The sequence below is a fragment of the Paroedura picta genome, chromosome 2, assembly GCF_049243985.1.
Source record: "Paroedura picta isolate Pp20150507F chromosome 2, Ppicta_v3.0, whole genome shotgun sequence".
In the NCBI taxonomy this organism is placed as follows: domain Eukaryota; kingdom Metazoa; phylum Chordata; class Lepidosauria; order Squamata; family Gekkonidae; genus Paroedura; species Paroedura picta.
In genome coordinates, this window is record NC_135370.1 from 49,972,566 (window position 1) to 49,998,137 (window position 25,572).

Below are 25,572 nucleotides of genomic sequence, written 5' to 3' on the forward strand. Positions count from 1 at the left end.
GGTAAAAAAGTTGAGACTGCTCTAGAACAGGGGTAGTCAAACTGCAGCCCTCCAGATGTCCATGGACTACAATTCCCAGAAGCCCCTGCCAGTGAATGCTGGCAGCGGCTTCTGGGAATTGTAGTCCATGGACATCTGGAGGGCCACAGTTTGACTACCCCTGCTCTAGAATGATAAAATGAGTAATCTGTGACCACATACACGTCCACTCACCTGAAACATAATCCTTATGAAAACAGGTTCTGTGGGTTAGTAGAAAGACAGATTGGGAATTTGAGATCTTTCCTGTCTTGGATGGGGTTATCCTCTCCTTGAAAAACCATGTTCTTCATTTGGGAATAATGTTTGATATAGCAGTCACCTTAGGGTTGGCAGTTCTGAGTGATTTTGCCCAACTTTGGCTGGTATGCCAGCTTATTTGTTCTTGGTTCAATCAGATCTAGCCACAGTGATCCATGCCTTAGTCACATCTAGTCTGGACTACTACAATGTGTCCTGCTTGGGATTACCCTTGAAGGGAGTTCGGAATCCGAAGCTAGTGCAGAATGCTGAGGCTAGATTGCCAGCTGGGGCCAGCCACTGGGAGCTTCTGATACAGCAATTATACTGATGATCAGTCCACTCCTGAGTACCATTCAAAATGTTGGTTTTGTCCTTCAATCCCCACATGCCTTGGGACTTAAATTATCTGACAGACTATCTTCTTCCTCTATGTCACATGAGGAGGCCTTCCTGACTGTCCCACCAATCAAAGAAACTCATCTGGTAGGCACATGAGAGAAGTCCATTTCAGTGATAATCCCATGAGTATGGAACAACCTCCCCAGGGAGATGAGCCTGGTTCCCTCACTTTTAAAATCATTTTATCATTTAAAGTTTTATCATAATATTCAAATGCAAAGTTAAACAGTGTTTGAAATGTTAGATCTGCAGGTTCAGTGACATGGACACTGTGGTTGCATTTCAGCTCTTTATTGACCCCAGCTCAAAGGTATAACTGAACTCCCTGAACTGAGGAAACCTCCTGAAAACACCCAAATATGTACAAGGAAAGTTCCCACTGATATGCCCTATAGCAGGGGTAGTCAACCTGTGGCAGGGGCTCATGGGAATTGTAGTCCATGGACATCTGGAGGACCACAGGTTGACTACCCCTGCCCTATAGGTCACTTCTGCTCTAAAACTGACAGGATCCCACAGTTGGGATCTGGCCACACACTGGCCAATCATCATTACAATCCTACCTTGGGCCTCAAGCTCAGTCCTTGGTAGATCTATACACAACATGAGAGACCACACAACTCTTTTTAATATCTTTAAAATGTTTTAACTCCCTCCCCGCCAACAAATCCTACTGTTTTAAAGTAATGAAACCAGCAATTTTGTCCCTTTAACCTGGCAATATTTTGAACAGACATGCTTCCTGCCTTGCGAAAGCATAATTTATATTTCACTTGCTCTTTTGGTTTGATTTTGGGATAAATACAGGGAGAGCATAAAATACAATATCTTTTCTATGGCTTGTGTATTATTGGAAAACAGTCTTATGACTCTGACTTTCCAAGCAACCCCCCAGGAACTCCCCCCCACACACCTTAGTAATTAAATTAATTTCTTCCCTATTATGTAGAGACAGTTAATTACTTGTGTGGCAACCAGCAACATATGTCGTGGAATTATACAGCGTCTGAAAACTTGGAGAAAAGAAGCTGTGATGACCTGCATGTACAAAAAAACCCTCAGCCTTCAAAGCCACATTGTAAAGCTAACACTCGCAGCATTTTTTGTTGTTACCAAACTGTATAGCAGCAAATCCTCACAAAGCAATGCCATACATTCAATGCATGCCCCATAATTCTTTCTGGAGACAGAGCACAGCTGCTCCAGTTTAGTATTAGCTGCTTCTTAGGGCCTGGTATCGCCTTTCAATAAAAATCACAGATGGCGGGGTCTCTTTCACACCAAGATGGTAAATATGATCTTGCATCAGGTGAAGGGGTGATATAAGTACATGCAATTCTTCCTTTAAAAAAATAATGTTTCAATAAGGTAAAATATTATTTTGTTGCCAAGCAGCCAAACCTCTTCCAGTTAGTTATTTCCCAAACAATATACTGCGATTCTAAATTCAATACCAGAGAAATGATCCAAAGTCCCTTGAAAAAGATTTTCAAGACATGTCTGTGTCAGAGAATGAGTGGACCTTGTCATCCCGAGCTCCCTTAAACCTCAGCTCTGTCCCAGTTTTGCTAAGTACAACTGTCTCAGCCTCACCTACCTCACAGGGTGTCTGTTGTGGGGAGAGTAAAGGGAAGGCAATTGTAAGCCGCTTTGAAACTCCTGGTACAGAAAAGCGGCATATAAGAACCAACTCTCTGTCTTCAAACTTGCCCATGGAAATCCTCCAGCTTTCCCCCCTTTAAGCTGTCTTGAGCAGGTTCCTGGAGAGATGGCGTGAAAGTTTTCTAAATAAATAAATACATTATAATTTTTTTGAAAGCAGAAAAGGGGAAAGAGATCTTGGTGGCTGCCAGAGGAAGGAAAGAGGAAATGCGGCAGGAAAAAAAATTGAGATGTCCTCTGGAAGTCTTTTTAGGTTTCCCACTAATGCTATATTAAAATCAAATGCCAAATGTTTCTCATTTTTCCATGATTTACCATTAAATTTCAGAAATATTTTTTAAAGGTTAACTGCAGTGTTTTTCCTTTGCCTTTTGGAACCACAAACCAAAATATATTAATATGTAATTAACTCTTATTGATCCCAGTGGAACTTCCAGGTAACATCCTAATCTTAGACATATTAGAACAGAAATGTTCCATTGATTGCAATTAAAATTACTTCTAAGTAATTGTGCTTAGAATCAGAGCTTCAATAAGTTTAGGCTGCACAAGAATACCATCTGTTAAAAATACTGGATCTTTCTTTTAATTAATGCACTCAGCACTAAGATGTTCTTGTGCTTTTGTGCCAAGTTCCACTTTTTTACTCATTCATACCTGAAGAAGTTTACATTTGTAAACTTAAGAAAGAAAAAGGAGGGACATCCCTTCTTTGAATCCATTCTCATTGGTTATCAGAGAACTTGAACAAATGTGTTTCCACTTTGCCTCTTCTCCCTTGCCCATGTAATTTGCTCCACTGGTAAAATGTTGCAGAGCAAAGCTATTAACAATGAGAAATGGAAAAACCATTTAGAAGACAACATATCCTGAAAAAGCTTCCAAGTGAATATTAGTAATTTAGTCCAAACTAATTTTCCCTTGGAACATTATTGTTAATGCATCTTCTAGTCTAGTTATGATTGTCACTAAGAAACTGAAGAAGAATTAGTCCTAAGTAGATCATACTGACTTTGAGGAACCAATGGTCTGATTCATTATAAGGCAGCTTCATGTCAATTAAAAAAAATTCTATACTATGCATTCTAATGGCAATTAACCGGTAATGATTACTTTCATACCACATTATATTACCCTTTTTCTTGATAAGACATTCCAAAAATTGAAAGTGGCTATAAATAACCACATGGCCTTTGAAAACATTTTGTGGCTGATGAACAACACAATTGAGCAAATGCACTTGATTGCAATGGGATATATCTCCTATGAAAAACTCATGTACTCTCAAAAGGGATTTTCATATCAGTAGGGTTTCAATGGGACGGCTCTTGAGTGTGTGGTCTGTTTCTATATTTTGTATAGTGTAAAAGTACTTTTAAAAATCACTATTCATAATGTACTGACGCCAGAAAATAAGCTGTGGTGGATTTCTTGAAAAGTTATGATGGGTGTGAAAAGTTATAATCCACATCCATGGCCAGTCAAATGAATGTGGTAGCTGGGGACCTGGCTTATTCTGCTTTCATCTGAAGCCTCTCCAAGTGTTTGCAAGAAACCAGGGTCTCCTTATCACCTCCAGAATTATCATACCAAGTGAAAGTAACCACATTTCTTTTCAAAGTCTGTGGGCTATATCCAAAGGTTTTATGCTGTATCTTTTGGTCAGTCACCGAATGCTAAGAGCTTTCTGAGAGAGCAAGGCTTCTCAAACACATCTCTTCCAAGACACCAAGGTGCTAGCGGAAGGCTCTGCCAGTACAGAAGCACAATGAAAGGGTAGAAAATGAGAGAAAGCAGTTTCCCTCAAAAGTGGCTCAATCACGCTTTGCTAACCCGATGCAAGTGGGTATGTATGAACAGATAAATACATTTGCTAGCATCTGGTTCCTAAAACGGGCCTGTCTGAAATGACTGGAAAAATCCATCATCAACCGATTACTGAAACGGAATACAGAGGCAGTTTGAAAATGGCCACAGACTTCTGACATCATCACGTTTGTGCCAAGTGCTGCTGGCCACTCTAGCTACGTGCCTGCAAAAGGCCTGACCTCACAGCTCTTGACTTTCCCCGGCTACCTTGTTTTGCTGACTTCTGAGATCTTTGGCTCTTTGTCCCCCTGTGGCTGCCACTCAGCGGTGATAGCCACTTATTTCTCAGTGTACTATTCCACCAGCCATTGCTGCAGCCATCAACAGAATTAGCTGCAGTGAATATTGGTAATATGCCTTTTCATTTAGCAAGCAAGGTTACAATATGTTCTAAGAAGATGGTTGAAGCTGATGACACTAGTGTGCCTCATCCAATACCCTGCCTTATGGAGGCCACATTCATACCTTACCGTTCATACATACGGCCTACACAATGTAGCTTCTCTTCATGTTACCACAGAACTTAATGAGGAAGGAGCATGGAGGTAATTAAAAAGAATTACAGCCCTCTTTTCTCCCTCATGAGTAACCAAAGTGGCTTATAACATCACTAGATATTAAGCCCGCTGTGGGCAAAATACAGCGGACCCTAGCATGATGGGTGGGTGGAGGGATGGGGCGAAGGAAGGAGGAAAAGGAGAGAGACAGAAAGACAGAAAGAAAGGGAGGAAGATAGAGACAGAAGAAGAGGGAGAGAAACAGGTAGCCAGAAAGAGGCAGATGGAAGAGAGGGAGGAAGGGAGAAAGGGAAAAACAAAGGGAATGCTGGGAGGAAGGGAAGGAAAGGGCAAAGGGAATGCTGGGAAGAAGGAAAGGGCAAAGGGAATGCTGGGAGGAAGGAAAGGGCAAAAGGAATGCTGGGAAGAAGGGAGGAACAGAAGAAGGTAGGTGGCCTTGGGACCTTCTGCTGGGCCCAGGGGCAGGCTCGGCTGCCCCAGGGCCCGGCAGAAGGCTCGGGAAGGCGGCGGCAGGCTTTGAGGCCTACTGCCGGGCCGAGGAGCAGTCTTGGCTGCCCCAGGGCCCGGCAGAAGGCTCCGGCTGGGGGCGGTGGGCTCCGCGGCCTACTGCCAGGCCTAGGAGCAGGCTCGGCTGCTCCAGGGCCTGGCAGAAGGCTCGGGACTTCGGGAGTGGGCTTTGTGGCCTTCTGGCGGGCCCTCCGAGTTTTTATCCCGGATAGGGTCCACCCTAACTCCTCCCCACTTGCCCTTACTCCTTTATTCCTCCCGCTCCTCTGGAGCGGGGGGAGGGTTAAAGATACTTCTATCTTCCACTATATCCTCAACATAATAGCTTCGTGAAGGAGGCTAGGCTGAGAGATTGAGATGGGCTCAGTTTATTTATTTATTAATCGATTAATGCACCACCCATTTCGGACTTGCCGTCTCAGGGAGGTAAACCTCGGGTGGTACATTATAACATAATAAGACAAGACAGTTAACAATAAAATCCAAACAATACATTAAAAATCAGTATTAAAACTGATCATTACTGAGATTGGTGGAAAATTGACCATCTGAGATGTTAACTAAAAAGAGAGGGAGGCCCAGTATCTAGATGGTATAGCTTCCCAGTTGGCCTCAAACATAGGCCTGGTGGAAGTGCTCTCTCTTGCAGGCCCTGCGGAACTGACCGAGTTTCAGCTGGCAGGCCATGGCAGAATTCCAAATGGGCTGTCCCAGTTCTAGCCTAACACTCTAGCCTGTATTTGATTTGTAATTGTGTCATGCCACTGAAATGAGATTTTTGGACATCATAAATGACTGGACACTGGAACAGTTGTTCACAGAGCCAACTAGAGGGATAGTGATTTTGGATTTGTTTCTGAGTGGAAGATGAGCAGATGGCAGAGAAGATCAATGGATTTTTTGCATCTGTGTTCCCCATGGAAAATGTCGGGCAGTAGTTTTAGGTAGGGAGTCTGAAGAACTGAATTAAACTGAGGCGATGAAGGATAAAGTTCTAGCCCTACTGGGGAAATTTAACAACAATAAATCTCCTGGTTCTGATGACATATATGTTATAGTGGTTAAGAGTCAGGCTAGGAACTGGGACATCCAGGTTTGAATCCCAGTTCCGTAATGGAAGCTTGCTGGGTGACTTTCAAACCATTGCATATTGTCTGCTTCACCTACCTCACAGAACTGGTATGGAAATAAACTGGAGGACAGAAAAATGATGCATGCGACTTTGAGTGCTCATTGGAGAAGAAAGGCATGGTGTAAATGAAATAAACAAAACTAACAAAGTCTAAAATCACAAAAAAGGCAAGCACGGAGAAAACTCAGTTGCTTTACAATGTAATTTAGGCAAAGAACTAAATACCGAGACTGAAATAAAATTTAGGACTGGAATACTGAAGAGAAGCGGAAGTAATCAGACACAGGCTTACTGAAACAAATGAGTCTTCAAGGCTTTGTAAAGGGGCAATCAATTAAGTGACTATCAGCTGGTAGAGATATTCAGCCACAGATAAGGAGCAATAAGAGGAGGACTTGAAATACAAGTAAATAGATATGGGATTTGAAGCAGCAGAGAATACGAAAATGCAAAAGCAGGTAATTAGCATATGACTTAAAAAAAACAACAACAGAACATTAGTCACTCTGTATATTGGCATAAAACAGTGAGCACCAAAATGCTTATATCTAAGTCTGTACCCATACATTGCTATTGTTGTGCTATATAATAGCAACAATTCACAACAAACTTTGCCAGTGTGGACAAGGGCACCATTATGGGATATGACTGCCCATGTGCCTGCACCTCCAACATATGGAGGCAAAGAAGACGAGGAGCAGTTTCCTACCATCAGAAATATCACCAGTTCCATCCCAGGCTCAGGTTTGCTTGCTTGCAGTGACAGCCACCTGTGCCTACCCTGTCAAGGACTTAGGAAACCAGCTAGACTTGTGGAGCTGCTTGAGCCTGTTCCATCTGGGGCTATGTGGAGGGAGGACCTATTACAATACAAACCTAGAGCAACTATGGAGAGGGTTGTATGCCCATTTGAATATTCAAATAGGGCTGAACAAATTTTAATAAAATAATTTCCAAGCACTGGCGTTTGATAGTCGATTTACCAGAATGTAGCTGCAAGCTTATTTATAAATTGCTTAATCAGAAATATAATATATGCTATTAAATGTCTGTGTCAACTTTTGTAAGTTGGCATTTCATCCAGATCATTGAAAATTAGAGTGATGTGGCACTTGTCCCAATTGAGATATTCTGTTGAGGACGCCCCATTCATGAGCCATTTTGATCTTCATGGGTACAATCCAGAAGACCCATGCTTTTTTGGGATTGAGCAATTGACACGATCTGCTCACCAAAGGATTAATATGGAAAGATTATTGCTACAGAGGGAAAGCTTCTACAGATTTGCTCTTAATAGTCTGGGGAAGCATTACACCACTTGGGAGAGAACATGTTTTCTAAGATGTGGCCCTTTAATTTGTTTGGCAGTCTTGCACCTGCCATTTAGTGGTTTTGCGGTCAGAACATATTTATTCACTAGAAATAAAGCCCATTTTATTTTTTAATAAAATGGGCGCTAGGGGTCATGTTCGAGGCCTCACAGGAGGAAGGCTTCCCTGGGGTCTGGGATGGGGGGGCGACAGTGGGCGGCAGCATGGGGAGACGGAGCCTGCGGGCGGCTAGTTGGGCGGTCCTGGCTGGCGGGGCTGGTGGCCGCCCCTCAGGGGCGCGGCTTGGTTGGGGGAGACTTACCGTGGCTTGGGCGTGCGACGAGATGAGGATCGGTGCGGGCCGTGATGTAGGCTGCCCGGGCCACCCCACCCCACCCCCCACCCGAGGCTCTATCGAGCCTTCTCCCGGCCGGCTGAGCGGCCTTGCCGCATCTCCGACGCGGCGAGCCCGCTCCGCCGGCCGGGAGAAGGCTGCCCGGCCCACCCCCCACCCAAGGCTCTCTCGAGCCTTCTCCCGGCCAGCGGAGAGGCCTCGCCCACCCCTCAACCGTGGCTGTCTGGAGCAGCCGGGCAGATTCCCTGGGCGGGTGAAGCGCGGCTCCCCATTGGCTGCTTGGGGCGGGATGGACACTTGGAGGAGCCAATCAGTTTTTATCCCGGACAGGGCCCGCCCTAACTCCTCCCACACAGCCCTTACTGCTTTATTCAGTCCGTGGTGCTCAGCGCCACGGGGCTGTTTAAAGATGATTCAGTGAAATACTGAAATTATCCAGGGGATCCTCTATTTACCTGTTGAGTAGATGGCCATTGAATACTGTGAGGCAATTATAATGTGTACTAATAGGTACCTTTAGGAAATAGAATTGTGTTTATATATGATAGATTGGGAAGGAAGGCCGAGCATCAAAGGAAGGAAGGCCGAGTGTCATAAGGAAGGCTGAGCATCAAAGAATTGAGGCTTTTGAACTCTGGTGCTGGAGAAGACTAGAGGAGATCAGCCCTGACTGCTCCTTAGAAGGCCAGATCCTGAAGATGAAACTCAAATACTTTGGCCACCTCATGAGAAGGAAGGACTCCCTGGAGAAGAGCCAAATGCTGGGAGCGATCGAGGGCAAAAGAAGAAGGGGACGACAGAGAATGAGGTGGCTGGATGGAGTCACTGAAGCAGTCGGTGCAAACTTAAATGGACTCCGGGGAATGGTAGAGGACAGGAAGGCCTGGAGGATCATTGTCCATGGGGTTATGATGGGTTGGACACGACTTCACGCCTAACAACACGATAGATTGATAATTCAGTTGCATATTTATTTTATAGAATTATAGAATGTTTGATTGAGAGAAGCTGAATATTACCGGAGAATTTACTAAAGTGGGAACTTGGATATGACATTTCAATAAGAATTCTATTGATTTGGAAATGTGTTAAAATTACTTGGAATATACACTATTTTCATGTGATGTGTTTGACAAATAAGTATAAGCCACTGAGGAAGGAGAGTGAATTGAAAATGGAATATTGCTAATCCAGCACACGTTTTGGCTTTACCTATTAATTGTTAAAGAAAGGACATGACGTTGTCATATTAAAAGAATTTTATTGATTCTAGAAAAACACCTTGAGTCTATCTTTTAAAAATCTTTTCCCCATCTGGGGCTCATGCATCCTACCAACCTCACATAGGGGAAGGGCTACCTCTTGCTTGATTCTGGTGGGAGGAGGGCCAGCACAGGGCCCTAGTGATGGGTGGTAGTGATTCTGGGACTTTTTAGCCTAGATCCTCCAAAATAAGATGCCCAATCTAATACCACCCCTGGGCCTTCCAGTTATGAATGATTGCTATGGTGCAATGACAGCACAACAATGAATGTTTACGGTTCCCTGGAATCAGTCTCTGCCTGAGAGTTCTGTACTACAACAGCTTTTGTCACTGCAACCATCAGCAAGTTGCTCTTCTTTTCCTGCTTAACTGTTCAACAGCAAGCTTAGATGGATCAAATATTTCCCCCCTCATTGCCTGATTACTGGAGAGAGTCATATGGGGCAAAAATATGCTGATTAATATTCCCCATAACAGAGTTCAAAAGTATTAATAGCAACTCTGTGGGAATACTTAATTAAAAAGGGGGAGAATCTACAACTGTACGATACAGTTCTGCCAATATAATGTAAAGAGTCCACAATGTGCATTATAATAAATAATAATGTACCTAGGAGGGTTAAAATAATTACAAAAATTCTTAAAAATTATTAGAGGAATGGAAAATGAGCTGCTTCAGCTCAGAAGAAAAACCCCACAGGTTTAATTTGATCACAGTTTGAGTATAGAATGGAAACATGGATGTACAAGTAATAATTGAGTATATCACAAAGGCTCTTAATTTGTAATAATCTTGCCTCTCCTCATAGATGAAGAGGCACATCCTTTTTTTTTTAATAAAGAAAATTTTACTTAATCTGTTATGATTACATGTTAATTTCTTAGCGATTAAACTGGATTAAACATAATAATAATAATACTAACCTAATGTCAACCTAATATATTTTTGTTATTCATTATCAAAACGATCATGCATTTTTCTCCTTGTCCCTACTATCTCTTAGTCCCTTCTCCATTCCTTTACTACTTCGACTATTAAATTAAGTAGAGTGGTAAGCCAAAAACACCTCCCACTGTTCTTGAAATATTTTTTCCTCCTGATTATTTACTAACTGTGTTAATCTATCCATTTTGGCCATCTCTGTTAATTTTTCCAACCACATTTCAATTGTGGGGGTCTCCTTTTGTTTCCATCTTTTAGGTATTACTAGTCGGGCCGCCGTCGTAGCATAAAAGAACAAGGATTCCATTTGTTTCGGAATGTTATCTGGGAAGAAACTTAATAATAAATGCTCTGGTTTCATGGCAAAATTTAAATTTAACATTTTTTCTAATTCCATGTGAATCTTAGACCAGAGCTTATGCACCGTGGGACACCTCCACCACATGTGGAAAAAGGATCCTACTTTCTCTTGACATTTCCAGCATCTGTTGCTGCTTCAAGAAGAGGCACATCCTCATCATAAAGGTATGCATGTATTATCCATGATTTCTGATAAGTTTAGCTTGGAGGCCAAGCTCCAAAAGCATTAAAGTCTGAACTCTTGAATTTCAGCTGATTTAAGCCTGAACTTGATTAGATTATTTGATGTGGCAAATATTTATTTTGTATTGGTATCTTACAGATCAAAAGAAATATTTCTGCAAGAACAGACTCTTTGACGTGAGGACTGGTTTCACCTCATGGTGTTGTTAGTGACCAGGTGCCTCCTCACTTTGCTTGCAAACATGCTTTGCCAACCTTGCCTGCATTTTGCCTTCACATTGCTCTGTAAGCAATGTGGCTGAAATGTAAAAATGGATGTTAGGTGCATGCAAAGTGACTAAATGCTCCCAAGCAGAAAATGAAAACTGCACATGCCAGCCCATTGCCATGCTTCCAGGAGCTGCCTGGACACTTGTGAGCCTGCACAGAGCTAATAACTGCTGGCATTTCACCACATTCTAAATAGCAAAGTATATCTGCAGGACAATAGGACTTCAAACAGTGCCTGTTAATCTCATTAATGTTAAAAGCTTTTTCCTTTCCTTCACCTGGCAGAAGCCAATTAGGGATATTAGTAACATGCCTGTCATACCTAGTCAGTATCACTGTTCCACAGTGTAGAAGTCCTGAAGAAACTACTTATGCTTTTAGTCTCACACAGGTAACGCAATCATGATTTTGTCCCTTTTCGTGGAAAATTCATTAAGGATCCTCTGAAGGCAATCATAGATATCATTCCCAAACTGGAAAACCTATGGAGTTCCAGCCAAGGTTTTGCCTCAGACAAGACCATCACATGCTTTCTAGTTTCTTTATTATACATACATAATCACTTTAAATTTATTGTTTTAGGGGCTACAGAGCCCAACCACAACCTTTCTGGAAGCCAAGGCTTGATGTTTGGTGCTGAGCTGCCTGAAACTCCATCACTCCAAGACAGAGGTTTTGTGGCTGAGCAGGAGAGGGGCATACCAGGAAGCATGCTTACCCATCCTGGCTGGGGTGCAACTTAACATTGCACCATCTTCCAGGAAACTGGGGGTGATTCTGGATGTTTCTCTATTGATGGTGATGCAGGTCATGAAGGTAGTCCATCGGGCGTTTTTCCACCTGTGCCAAGTGCGGCTACTAGGGCCCTATCTGTCCTCTGAGCAGGTGATCCATGCAATGGTTGCCTCCAGGATTGACTTCTGTAACTCGTTCTACATGTGTCTACCATTTTCCTTTCCTGAAATTGTAGCCGGTGCAGAATGCAACTACTAAGGTCCTCATAGGAACATCATTGAGGACCTACATCCAGCCGGTGCTGAGGCAATTGCATTGCTTGTTAGTTGTGTTCCAGATCAGATTCAAGGCTTTGGTACTAATTTGTAAGGCCATCCGTGGTCTGGGCACCACATATCTGAGGGCCTTACACTCAGTGGGTAGGAATCTACTGGTGGTACCCAGCCCATGACAAATGTGCCTGGATTCAAAGTCCTGGCCTCAGCCTGATAGAATGACTGTCAGGACCTGACTGAGCTTGCACATTTCTGCAGGGCCTATAAGACAAAGCTCTTCCACCAGGCATTTGGTTGAGGCCGGGTGATAGCTAAAACCAGGGGCCCTCTCTCAGACTGACTGGGACATCTGACTTTCCCCTCTGTCATCTTGTGCCCCTGAGGCATTGGGAGGGGGGGGGAGATTTCAGAACAGATGTGTGTATGTGTGCGGTGGGGGGGGGGGTTAACTTGCCGCAGAAGGAACAATGGGTTTTAATGTGGGGACAGTTTTATATTTTATTGTGGGGTTTTTGCTGTTGTAACCTGCCACAAGCCAGCTTGCTGGGAGTGGTGGGTAAAAAATCTAACAAACAAACAAATAAATAAATCTGGCTATTTAAAATATGAAACTGATCTTGAGAATAGCCCTATCAAAGCACCTATCTAGTCCAGCATCCTTTTCCTAATGGTAGCCAGCCAGATGGCTTCGGGAAATCCACTGGCTTGGCTTGAAGGGAACATCCGTCTCCCATTCTGTCACAAAACTGTCACAAAGCATTCAAGTTATTCATTATGGTGAACAGATATTGCTAGACAGTGCCATCCTAAAAAACTGTATCTTTCACTGTCTGTTCTAAGTTAATTGACTCTAATGGGCTTTAAAAGGTGTAACTTGCTTAAGATGGCACTACAATAATTCCCTGATTTTACCTAATTGCCTTATAAGTGATCAAGTGATGAATGGCACCAAGATGTAATTTGGACCCCACAACACACTGGAAGAAGGCAATCACAGCTTTCAATAGAATCAGATTTGTAGAGTAAATATATTCATCCATTCACTTCCTTACATTGCCCCTTCCACACCTCAGGCAGTAATTTAAATAAATCAATTAGATGCATGCAGAAAATATTGAGGAACCCAACAAACTTGTATAATAACTCCAGATTGCTCTGATATTATTTGTTTGCATTCCACTCACTTTTCCTCTCAGATCACATTCATCATGAACCTAGCACAGTACAAGGAGTTCAATATAAAACAAAATATCTTGCTGATGTAAGCCTTACCCTATTAGTCTAACAAAAATCCATGAGCTCAGCCTAAGCAGATTCTTAATGCTTAATGTTTGTATATGAGTATGTTTTCAGAATGTTGTCCAACTTGGGAAGCTAACCTAATTATACTGTAGTTTGATTTGACCAGTGCTGCATTCTGACTAGAAAAGAGTCAGAAACAATTTGCATTTTAGCATGCCCATGTATTATGGATGTGTGTCAAATAATATGTGAATAGCTCCAGTATGAACATCTGTTCCATGTATTCAGAAAGCACACATGTACTGTTCCTATCTCCTTAGTTGTAGGAGGAGGGCATAGCCTTTTTCTTTTCCTTGGTTTTCACCAGAACTTTCTCTAGGTCACTCTCTCCAAACAGAAGATGTCCTGAAAGTTTTTCGCAGATCAGTTTGATTTAGATAAAGGACTTGACTTTCCAGGGCTTCAGCCATAGGTTCCTCCTGATGATGGTGTTTGCTGCTTCAGTCCTAGGTAGTACTGCATGGCATGTTCAACTTAGTGAACTCAGACACACTTTTGATTTTCAATAATGATCACTAAAGGGTTAGGATCCGAAATGGATTCTTGCATCAGGTTGTCTGCCCAAATAACAATTGCTCTGGTGAAATTGGAAAGAACTGCCAAAGCTGCTAGAGAAGCTACATCGTGTGACTTTTTTTTTTAGTGTTGTTTTATTTTTCCTGTTGAAAACACTATTCCCATATTTGGAAAGGACAGTTTCTGAATAAAGCGTGACTTCAAGGTAAGGTGACCAGATTGTCCCACTTTTGGAGGGACATCTGGGGGTACCTGGCAAATTGTACTTATGTCAAAATTAAAAAATATATATTACAATGCTATTTTTGCATTCTATGCATTCTATGAAACTTTTTGTTGCTCCATATAGACCAAATTTTTAATCAAGAACTCCCCCGGCCAATGGTGTCCCACTTTACCAATGTTGAAATCTGGTCACCTTACTTCAGGGGCATCAACTAAGGGCACCTTTATCTTCCATGGCCTCTCCAGGTAAGGCAATTGTTTTTAAGCAATGGTATTTGAAGACCATTTCCATGTGAGGAATCTGCCCTTGGACAGCCTTCGAATGTTGGTGGCTTTTAGAGCCCCCTCCAAATGACATCGCCTGCATCCCAAGGTTGTCAAGGAGCTGGGTTAAATTTTGGCCAATTTAAACTCAGGATGAGGAAAATCAGGAAAACTGGGGGCCATTCCACACAACTTAAATGTAGCCAAAGGCTTACCTTTTGTAAACGCTATTAATTTAACGTTCCGCATGATGTTGTACACAAACCGCAAAACTCCCGCCAAACTCCAGCAACAATCGGAAATTTATAGCGCTTAGGGGGAAATCCAGAAAAGTGGATTCCCCCTGAAAATACTGCTAAACTTCTGAGCATAAGCCACATGGGAAATGAATAGACTGCTACTGGGATTTCAATATTCCGCTAGAATTGAAGGTGTGCGGAATGACGAAATTCCACTATTAAATATAGCATTTCTGCATACTGCAAACATTTAGCCACATTGGTCCTTCTGCAGAATGGCCCTGGATTTACCACCCTTAATTGCACGTCCCATCGGTGAGCAACCAGTGAGCAACCAGAAGCAAACCTGTATGGAGGGGGAAAGGTGCAATAGTGTCTGCAGCATTGTCCTGCCCTCATACCCGTCCTCCCCTCTTCATTTCCTGCTCTGAGTAATTGTTTAAAAATGGCATGACCCACATCACTGTGCAATTGGAAAGTTACACTGTCAAAGGTAAAATAAAATCTTCTGCAAAGTGTCCATGGTCTTTTTGGGATCAGGCAGGCAAAACACAGCCCCTTTCTGTTTTCTGGAGGTGGAGAAGGAGCTGGGAAAGATAGGAGGGTGATTGAGCATCCTTTTCCTGATCATACAGGGATCTGAGCACTTTGTTTTTAAGCCAGTCATTAACACAAAATGACTTTTTGAGCTCCAGAAACCATGTTCAGCATCTCAGAAATCCACTCAGACAGAAATAAAGTCCAAAAGCACACGAATCCCAAAAAGGAGGGGGAATGCAGTACTGTGATTGGTGGCTTGCTGTGATTGACAAGCCAAGGAGCAGAGGGAGAAGTTCGTTTTGCTTTCCCTTGCAGTGTCATCTGGAGGCAAAAAGCCTCAGCAAAGTAGAGGGAAAACGCAGGAGGGGTCTCCTGTGAGGAGGGCTGCAAACGCGAGGTTTCTCATCCTGCATTTGCAAGCAGGAAGCCACTCAAATTTTATCCCTCTGTGTGGAAACAGGCAAAGAATTCCCATTGCCCAGAACAGAACATTCTGCTCTCAACACTTCCTCAAAGAAATCAGGGAAAAGATAAACTGACACTTTTTGGGCGGCTTCACGAATCCTCTAGCTATCGTCTAGTGTGGAGCTGTTTGACAAATTCAGTTTATCTGAAGTCTCCACAGGATAGTTTAAATTCAATACAACCTGGTTTAGGTGTCTCTGGTAATGCTCAGGATGGAAGAGTCTATTAGAGGATTCCCTAGTGTCCAAACTGTCTCCAGACCACTCTACTTCTTTCTTATCAGCATTAGTTATACAGGTGTAATGATGGAACAAGTAGCTTCTGCATCAGAGTCTGCATATAAGCCCATGGTATGAAAACCTATTTTAGAAGGGGCGTTTGTTTTGTCACCTGACAGTTGCCTTGGAGACAGATGACAATTCATATTGTTCATCTTCCTTCTTCCTGCGTTGGGAATAGCTCCTACATAGGGATTTTAGGAGGGATCTTTTGCCTGGCATGTAAACTTTTCCCTGAAGAAAATGACCCAGGAGAAGAACAGGGGTAAGCTTACTTCTTGTCTAACCTACATTGCATCTTAACCAGGGCCAAGGCTTAGATGTCTGATTTTAGGTTTTTAGACTGTGAATTTTTTAGCTTGATTTTATTATGATTGGTTGTTATAATGGATAAGCCATCCTCCACCCTGAGTCCACCTCTGGCACAGAGGGCAGATTATAACTCTGAATAAATAAATAAGTCTTTAAAAGTCAGATTATCTCTTAGTGATGTTAATTTACTCACTTGAGCAGTCAGGTATTCCTACTCCCTGGATACTTTGCATGCCCACAGCAAAGGGGACAACTTGGGAAGAGGGCATCCACACTTATCTGAAAGCCTGTGCCATCCAGTCAGTAGTAGCCTGGCTGAAAAACATGTCGGGCGGAAATGACATACCATGCTGGAGGTTACTGCAGTCATTAGTGGGCTAGGGGAAAGCTGGAGAGGTCTGTGTCATTATGGGGTTCCTGGGGCGGGATGCTGCTCTGAACAGTGCTTTCATCTGATTGTTGGTCTCAGTGGTCTGGGAGAGGAAAGTTCACCACTGACATTTTTGTGTTGCCTGCTGAAGGACCTAATAGCCTCCATACCTGCACAGCTGGAATCTACAGCAGATGTCAACATGCTCCAAAGAGGCCCATCTGAGGCTAAGGAAAACTGTCTGTGTTAAAAAGCCAGAAGAAGTCTCTTTTCCTGAAGATCATGCCATTCATAGCTTCCCCTGCTTGAGGAAATCCTTCCCCAAAGCCTCTGGCAAGGAGAATCTGTCTTTAACTGGGTATTTTTTTTTGTAGATCCAGAACCTGGATCTTTTTTCCATGATCTTCCTCCATGATCAGAACTTCTGAAGTTTATTTCCAAAGAAGGCCTAAGATCCCACCCTGAGATATTTAATGGTATGGAGCTAGTTGTCATGTTTCATGACAATTCTAATACTTAGAAAAAGTCTTTATTGGGGAGACTAACGGCTACATAGAATGCTTCATTACTGAAACTGCACCCATATATAGGGCTTGGTCTTCCAGTTATAGGGCTTGGTCTTCCACCCTCCATGCTAGTTGTTTTCTCACAGTCTGTGATCTTACAGAGTATACCCCTTAATAATCAAAGTGAAACTATGATTTACAACTTAGCACCTAGAGGTAGGAATAGCTCAATCATAATAAACAAAATGTGATAAGAAACCAGATGGCCCCAGGGATTGGAGAGGTCTTGAGAAAATGGAAGGGGCAACTTGCTGGAGTGGAACCAACCAATTGCCCAAGGAGCATCTTGGGACTTTGATCAAGCTGCTATGGCATGAGTCAGAGGTGAACATGACATCGGGCACTAATGACCTGCTGGAACGGCAGGGCTACCCAAACGGGAAAGACAGTCACGTAAATCTGCATAGACCTGCCGGGAGTGAGAGGAGATGTGACTTGACCAGTTTGGATGACTTCCTTCATTGAAGGAGAATAAGCCTATAATATTAATCTGGATTTGGAATTAACACCCTATTTAGGAGAGAAAACAAATATGTCTTGGTGGGAGTCAAATATATCAAAAGTGTAATGTAATATCTACCAGCTGAAACCTATATGTGTTCTGCTCATTTTACTCTCACATCTTTTACTACCCTCTATCCATTTCTGCAGACAAATGCAAAGTGACACTTATAGGAAGAGCGGCTATTACGAGCACTTGGTACTTAACTCAGTGACCTGGTATGGCATCAGTGACCTCAGCAACATATGACTGCTTCGTTAGTTCCGTGTCTCTCTCTGTTTGCTTCTGCCCTCGCTCTGCTTTTAGCTGTTGCTTTCTCACACCTTACAGCCCCTGAAATTAAAATTAAACAATTCGCCAACCTGTCTAGCAGTGAGAAGCCGAAAAAAATCTCACCTCCTGCAGGCACCAGACAGTGTTTTATGTTGGCATGTATTTTCGGTGTGTAGAAACTAGAACGATAGTGCTGAGCAGACAGGATGTGTTTATGAGACTTTTGAAGTTTGTACTTTTGGGAAAAGCCAACTGTAAATGTCAGGGCACTTTTTCAAAAACATGGTCAAGACATGCATGTTTATTCTCTGCATCAATACCCATGCTTTCAGAAGCCATAAGCTCAGCAGTAACCGGGCCATCTAATTGTCATATGGGACATATGGAATGGCTAAATAATCAGGCACTTTCCAGTAACAAGAAGAGCAACTTCCTTTTTAAAGCTAGCCCTGCAACTGAGCTAACAGTTATCTTCTGCCAACAGCTTTAAAAGCTGTCTGGCTAATTCCTTTCGGTATGTTTAGGGTCAAAGAAGAAAAAAATCTATCTTGACCCATGCAAAGATTTTTTTATCATTGTAAAAGCGTCCTGAGTCCCGGCATTTCCAGTTTCAAATGTACCCTGCTAACTGGAAACATCTCACCACATTCTTATTGCTGAATGTGTTGGCTGGAGCCTAAGCAAGATGAAAGAGGAAGGATCAGGGGGAAAAAATGCCTAAGAGACCTTCTGCTGAAGACAAAGGATCTTGCACAACTGATATTGCTTCCTGTAGGATTTTGAAAAGTTTGTTTTACTGTTTTTTTCATTGTACAGAAGAAAGTAGTGAATCATCTCGTTCTGTGCTATGTTTGCTTTAATTTAGCATTCTCCTGCACAAGATCTCCGTCATGTAAAGCCGCTGTCCCCAACCCCTGGTTCGGGGACCAGTATCGGTCCATGGATCAGTCAGTACTGGGCTGTGGTTCCTCCTTGTCCTCCTCCCCGGCTGCTGCCTTGGAGGGCTGCCCTGCCACTCTGCTGCCGGCTTACCTTTGGTGCTCTCTGGCGGCCCCCATGGCTGGGGCTCCCCCTCGGCGTGGCACTGCGCAGCTGCTGCGGGCGGCAGGAAGTCAGGGGAGATGGTGGGAAAGCAAGCAGAGCAAGGGCTCAGGCGGTGGTGGTGACATTCTTCAGCATGAGACAACCCCCCCCCCCTCGGGCCTCAGTAAAATTGTCAAGCGTTGACCAGTCCCCAGTGATAAAAAGGTTGGGGACTACTGACTGGTATAATGGGGAAGAACTAGACAACATTAAGCATTCTTAAGATTTTTTAATGAATAGGGTTACCAGCTCTGGGTGGGAAATACCAGACAATTTTGGAAATGGAGCCTGAGGAGAATGGGTTTTTGGGAAGAGGAGGGACTTCAGTGTGATATAATGCTAATAAAATCCACTTTTTGAAATGACTGTTTTCTCCAAGTGAACTTGTCTCTGTCACCTGAAGATCACTTGTAATAGTGGGAAATCTCCCATCACCATCTGGAAACTGGATTGATGAATATTGATTAAGTATGTGAGTGTCTTGCATAGTGCAGCGGGTTGGACTAGATGACCCAAACGTACCTTCCAACTCTATGATTCTATGTTCTTAGCTTTTTCTCCCTGAAATCAATGGGATTTAAATGTACTTCCTTTTGGTCCTTGGGCAGAATTGAGTGGAAAAGCTGATAGGCTTCAGCCCACTGTTTACAGCAATACTTCCAGTGCAGAGAATGCTACATGGTAATTTACTTGATCCTGTTCCTTATACTAGACACAAAGTTGATCAATGTTTGTTAGAGCCACAAAGTAGGAATTACAGTTTTCTCCACTCTTCTCCACTATCTGGCACATATCTTCCTCTTTCTGGAAGAACAGATGTGTTCCTGTCATCAGAGAAAAGTTTGTCATTATTTATAAAAGATGTAAAGGGGGACTGCAATATGTCCTGCCCATTCCAGGCAAGAGCCTCAAACACAGCATCACCTTTAGAGCCAGCTTAGTATACTGGTTAGGAGTGCTGACTTCTAAACTGGTGAGCAGTGTTTGATTCTGCACTCCTCCACATGCAGCCAGCTGGGTGACCTTGGGCTCGCCACAGCACTGATAAAGCTGTTCTGACTGAGCAGTAATATCAGGGCTCTCTCAGCCTCACCCACCTCACAGGGTGTCTGTTGTGGGGAGAGGAAAGGGAAGGGGACTGTAAGCCACTTGGCGACTTCTTCTGGTAGAGAAAAGTGGCATATAAGAATCAACTCTTCTTTAACTTTGATAATATGCCTTACTCATTTGACTCCCCCCCCCTTTGACAGTAAAGTGAGGAATAGTGATAAAATATTGCAAGGGAACCACTATCCTTTTATTATGGCTTAATAATACTTCAAGGGACAGCTGTTCAATCAGGAAAGTGGCACACAGGGAAAAAATGAAATCCTCCTGTGACATGGCTTCAAATCAATTTGAAGAACCATATCTTCTAAGCAGTTGAACTCATTGACATCTCATGAAACAGGTTCTTGGACCCTGAAGTTGAGATCTGGAGATCATCTTCTGTATGTGAATGAGCTATTTCCAGCCATTTTTTTTAACACATGCTTGTGTTGCATCATGTTGGGAAAATCCAGTAGAAGGATCATTTATAAATGCTGAATTCCATTTAACACATTATTCACAGAACTTGCACAGTGGGTTGGACATTCACATTTGAAATACCATTAAGTGGTACAGTTTATTCCTGTAAGGACTCTTGATACAAAACTGGTATTTCATTTTAATATGGACTTCAACAAACATCCAAAAGACATCTATTTCCTTGGCTGTCAATCAGGTTTGGAAAACAGCATTCATGACCGAGCATTCCATGAACTACTTGCAAGTCTACCCCTAAACAATTTCTCTATTTATTCTCTCCCCCCCCCTGTTCTGTGACCATCTAAGCTCCTTATAAAGAAGTGGTGCCCTGAAGGTTGAATAAATAAGGTTGATTTTGATTTGAATAATGAATTTTAGAATTTTAAAACCTATTAATAATTGTTGTATATTTCATTTTAGGCAAGCTGCCCTGATCCTCTAGGGAAGGGTATAAATGTAAAAATAAATAAATTAGATATATAATATTATTACTCTGTTACAAAGTATATCACAAAGCCTCATTCAGTAGACTCCTTCCAGTATAGCACCTAAATGTGACAACAGATTTAATGACTACCTTTGAATCAAAGCATCATTATCTATGTTGTCAAGGGGAAAAAGGAGAAGTTCATAATAACTGCAAGAAGTTTTTTTCCCCCTTCCCGTGGCTAATCTTTTACTGAAAATGCATTTCTTCTATAACCATTTTAATTTTTTTTAAATTCATTTATTGAGTAAAGGAAACCAGTAATGTGACGATAACTTTGCACGCACGCGTGCACACACACAAACACACACACACACACTCTCTCTCTCTCTGACACATTCTTACTCTTCATGCATGCCAACTGAAATAACAGCACCAAAGATAATGAACTATCTCAGTTATCCCAATGAGGTCCCCCTTGCTCTACAGCCAAATTACAGCAATCTAAATGTCAACAGAGCTATTTTACTGCTGACCATTTTTAAAGAGAAGAACCATCAGGCATGCTTGCCTGGTTTGGTTCCATTGATCTGAAAGTACATTCCACAGGAATAAGACTGTGAGTTTAAACTGGGGAAGGCTTAGTCGTCTACGCACCAGGTTAGGTTTCCTAGACAGAACTCTAGACTCACTGGAACCACAGGTTAAAGTCCTGGCAGGCTATTCTACCAACTATCATACTTTTCAGTTGATACCCATTAGGTCCCCAGCGTTTTTCATTCTTGCAGCCCTGCTTAGATTTCACACACTGACCTGTCGTTTGTCATCGGGGGATGCTAGAGCCCTACATTCCCTCTTTGTTTCTGTTGAGTGATATGTAAACTATATTCAGACACATTCTGCAAACCATGCTGAGCGATCCAAAGCCATCTTTTCTTCTTTTTAAAGGGCACATTGTAATACAGTGATCCCCTGCAAGGAATTCTGGATGACATCATGGCTCTCTAATTTTGGATGACACCATGCTTCTCTTAAGAAATACAAGGTACTCCTGAATCCAGCTTTCACCTGGCACTCCAGTGGCCTCCTATTTTTTGAAAGGACAAATAACCTTCTTATTTGGAAATGTCTTGAGTTGTATGGCTGCTCTTAAAGGTGATTCAGAAGTGTCACTGGTGTAGAATGTAGCTGTCCAATTTATTTTATTTATTTACTTCATTTATATTCCCCCAAAGTATGCTGCTAAACATTGGTGGAGAGCGAGTTGGAGAACCAGTGACATCAGAAAATGTTAAATCAGTCTTCCATAAATGTTCTACAGGGGTTTCATGTCTGAAGACACTAATTAGTCCACTCACACTAACTACTCTGGTTCTTAGTTCATGGTGGTAAAAAATGCCATCAAGTCACAAGTGAATTAAGGAAACCCTGTAGGGTTTTCATGGCAATGGACATTCAGAAGTGGTTTGCCATTGCCTGCCTCTGCATCAGGACCTTAGAGGTCTGCCTTCCAAATCCTAGAAAGCAATGACCCTATTTAGCTTCTGAGATCTGATGAGATCCAGGTCAGAGCTCACGCACAGATAGAAATATTGAAATTTGCACCGTGATAATAAAGTTTTCTATGTTCAATTTATGTATTTATGCAAATAGATAGAAAAAAGTGCTTACATTATTCTTAAGTATTGTCCATTTTATATCACCCTCTTACAAGCTGTGGAAGGACCTTCATCTTTGACATTATGAGAAAAACTGGGTAAATAGGAGAAAGCATATTTTGATGTACTTTCCACAAACTTTCTTGGAGGATTTATCATATCTTTCCACATATTCTTTATGCCATGGAGATTTCTCAGGAATTTCTGTTTTCTGAATTTCATCTGGCATAGCCCAATGCCTTTGAATGTTTATTTGTACAAGGCCATAGTCATTGCTTCACCACAGGCAAAAATGTGGTAGGATATTGAATATGTATAATGAATATTTTCTGGCATTGTTTTGGGCCCTCTCCCCCACCAAGTTAATGGCTGCCCAGGGAAAAGAAGGAGAAAGCAGAACTGCAGGGGGTGAGGGGAAATCACAGTACAAGAGTTTCAAGGGCAGAAATCTAGCATATAAATGAACATTTTCTCTTGGAAAACAAAAGTCAAGATATTAATCAATGGGGAAAAGCACTAGATATAAACATATATAAATCCTTAACCCTTCTGATCTCAAATGTAAACTGCTTTACGTAATGTAGGCAAATATGTAAAGTAAAACAAAACCTAGGAATTAATGTAGAAATTAATGATGCTGCAATAATTTTCAGTGAGAAAAAGATGAAAATTTCTGAATTAAAGTCTGATAACAAAACCATGTTGATAATGAGAGAGACTGTGGTGATTTGTATGAATCACTGAGGTGTTCTCATGGTCACTGTGGCAGCTGGTTCAACAAGCAAAGAGTGGCTGTATTTGGATGGGGCCACCAATTGATGCGGCAGTTGGCACCCGCAGGAAGATGTGGCCCTGTGGGAGTATGCCAGGCTTTGCGCACTCAACAGTTGGTGGGGGGGGCACTTGGGTGCCTGTATAAGGTGCCACGTGTACAGAGCCTGTCCTCTCTGCCGGGATCTGCCACCTGGGTGGAGTCTGTACGGAGCTTTTATTCCAGTCCCAGGTCGATTCAGTCCCTGCCATCTCCACTGAATGTGATTTCCATTTTGATTTTGTCTGATTTAAATTTTCCTTCTGCAACAAGCATGATTGATCCTGAGTGACCCTACCTTTATCCTGCAATATTTAGGAGTGGAAATAACTCTCAATATTTTCAGAATCGGATTGAGAAAGCATGAGAAATCATACAGATTGCTGGAGCTCCGTAGTAGAGAAGCCCTGATTGGCCAAGTCTGCCCAGGTGACAAGCTTGTTTTAAAGGGAAAGCCCCTAATTTCTCATCAGAAGCCATAACTTCTGTAGAGATTTGTGTCTTGGATTTTTTCTCCCTTCTCTGCTGTCTGCAATCCTCTCTCTCCCCCCCCCTTCAAGAAAAGAAAGAAAAAGGCTATGTCTGTGCTTGGCTCCTCCAATCCTCTCCCTCCCCCTCCTTCAAGAAAACAAAGGAAGTGGCTCTGGCTGTGTTTGCCTCTCCCCCCTCCCCTTCTGAGCCTCCCTAAGCACGTGCAGAACACTTTTCTGTTTCAATGGGGGGAGGGAGAGGAAGACTCGAGTTCAAATTGATCTGAATTCAACAGGATTGACAATGGAATAAACTAAGTAAGTGCAGATTCAGCCCTGGACAGCTTCCCTCCCACCCACCTGAGTTTTTGTTGCATTGTTAAGAGTTTGAAAATTTGTGTTTATTGACACAACTGTGGGAGGAGCCTGCTGGCAGGGAGGCCAGTTGCACACTGGAATCCCTGAGGCTGGGGGTCTCAATAAGAGGATAGATGGGGTGAGTATAGGTTACCCGGCTGGGAGGCCAGGGGTTCACAGCTGGGCGATCAGGGTAGCTGATGGAGGCTGGCATCTGTTCATCCCCATTGGAGATCATTTCCCTGATATTCCAGGAGGCAAGAGACCCACTTTCCTGCCTGGGAAAATGGGGGGAGGGGCTGGGCACTAATAGACCCTTGGTATGGAGCAGCCAGACAGCTGTGGGGTCAGGCTCTCTCCCTTTGAGTGCCAGGCCAACCCTCCGGCTGGGGCGTGTGTGCGCAATAATAATAGAGTTGTGGCCATATTTATTGCCAAACTGGAGTACCTCCTCTGATTGGGGTAGAATGCCAGTTAATGGGGCTACCACATGCTAGTTTACCCCACATTTTTCCTGTCCCTAGCCCTATAGCACTCATTTTCCCTTCCCACCATGATTCTTTTTTGTTTATTGATTATTGATTAGTGACAAATTACTACAGCATTAAAAAAAAGTCTGAATCCCCCCTGCAGCATGGGGGGTGGGGGTTGGGGAAGCTGATGTAGGAAACTGTATTTTATTTATTTCATTTATATCTCACTTTTGTCTCCAGTGGAGACCCAAAGCAGCTTACATTGTTCTCCTTGGTCTTTTTAGCCTAGAGAGAAGGAGACTAAGAGGTGATACGATAACCATCTTCAAATACTTGAACGATATTCATACAGAAGATGGAGCAGAGTTGTTTTGTATTGCTCCAGAGGGCCGGACTAAAACCGATGGGTTGAAATTAATTCAAAATAATTTTTGGCTAAACATCTGTAAGAAGTTCCTGATAGTTAGAGTGGTTCCTCAGTGGAACAGGCTTCCTTGGGAGGTGGTGAGTTCTTCTTTGGAACTTTTAAAGCAGAGGATAGATTGTCATCTGACAGAAATACTGACTCTATGAGCTTAGGCAGATTGTGAGTGGGTGGGCAATAAGGGATGTGCCAGTGTTTGTCTCTTGTGTCCCTTCCTTGCAGACCCAGGGAATTTCCTCCAGGCCAGGCTGGATTCTGGAGATTTTTGGTGGAGCGATCACTTGGGGATGAAATCGGCATCGATATGGGTAGGCAGATAGTTGTTTCTGCATTGTGCAGGGGGTTGGACAAGATGACCCTGGAAGTCCCTTCCAACTCTATGAT

General features: G+C 42.8%; 1 long non-coding RNA gene across 2 annotated transcripts in view; it reads left to right on the forward strand.

The window, feature by feature from the left end:
• Positions 1–5,121: 5,121 nt before the first annotated feature.
• The window catches only part of LOC143828658 (uncharacterized), a 34,177-nt gene continuing 13,726 nt past the window's right edge, over positions 5,122–25,572 (forward strand). Inside the window, exons 1-4 of one of the 2 annotated variants that reach the window (XR_013227807.1) lie at positions 5,122–5,156; positions 10,650–10,766; positions 21,944–22,040; positions 25,411–25,462. This is a non-coding gene — a long non-coding RNA (uncharacterized LOC143828658). Of the gene's footprint in view, positions 5,157–10,649; positions 10,767–21,943; positions 22,041–25,410; positions 25,463–25,572 lie in introns of those variants that run through there. The other variant, XR_013227806.1, reaches the window with a different exon arrangement.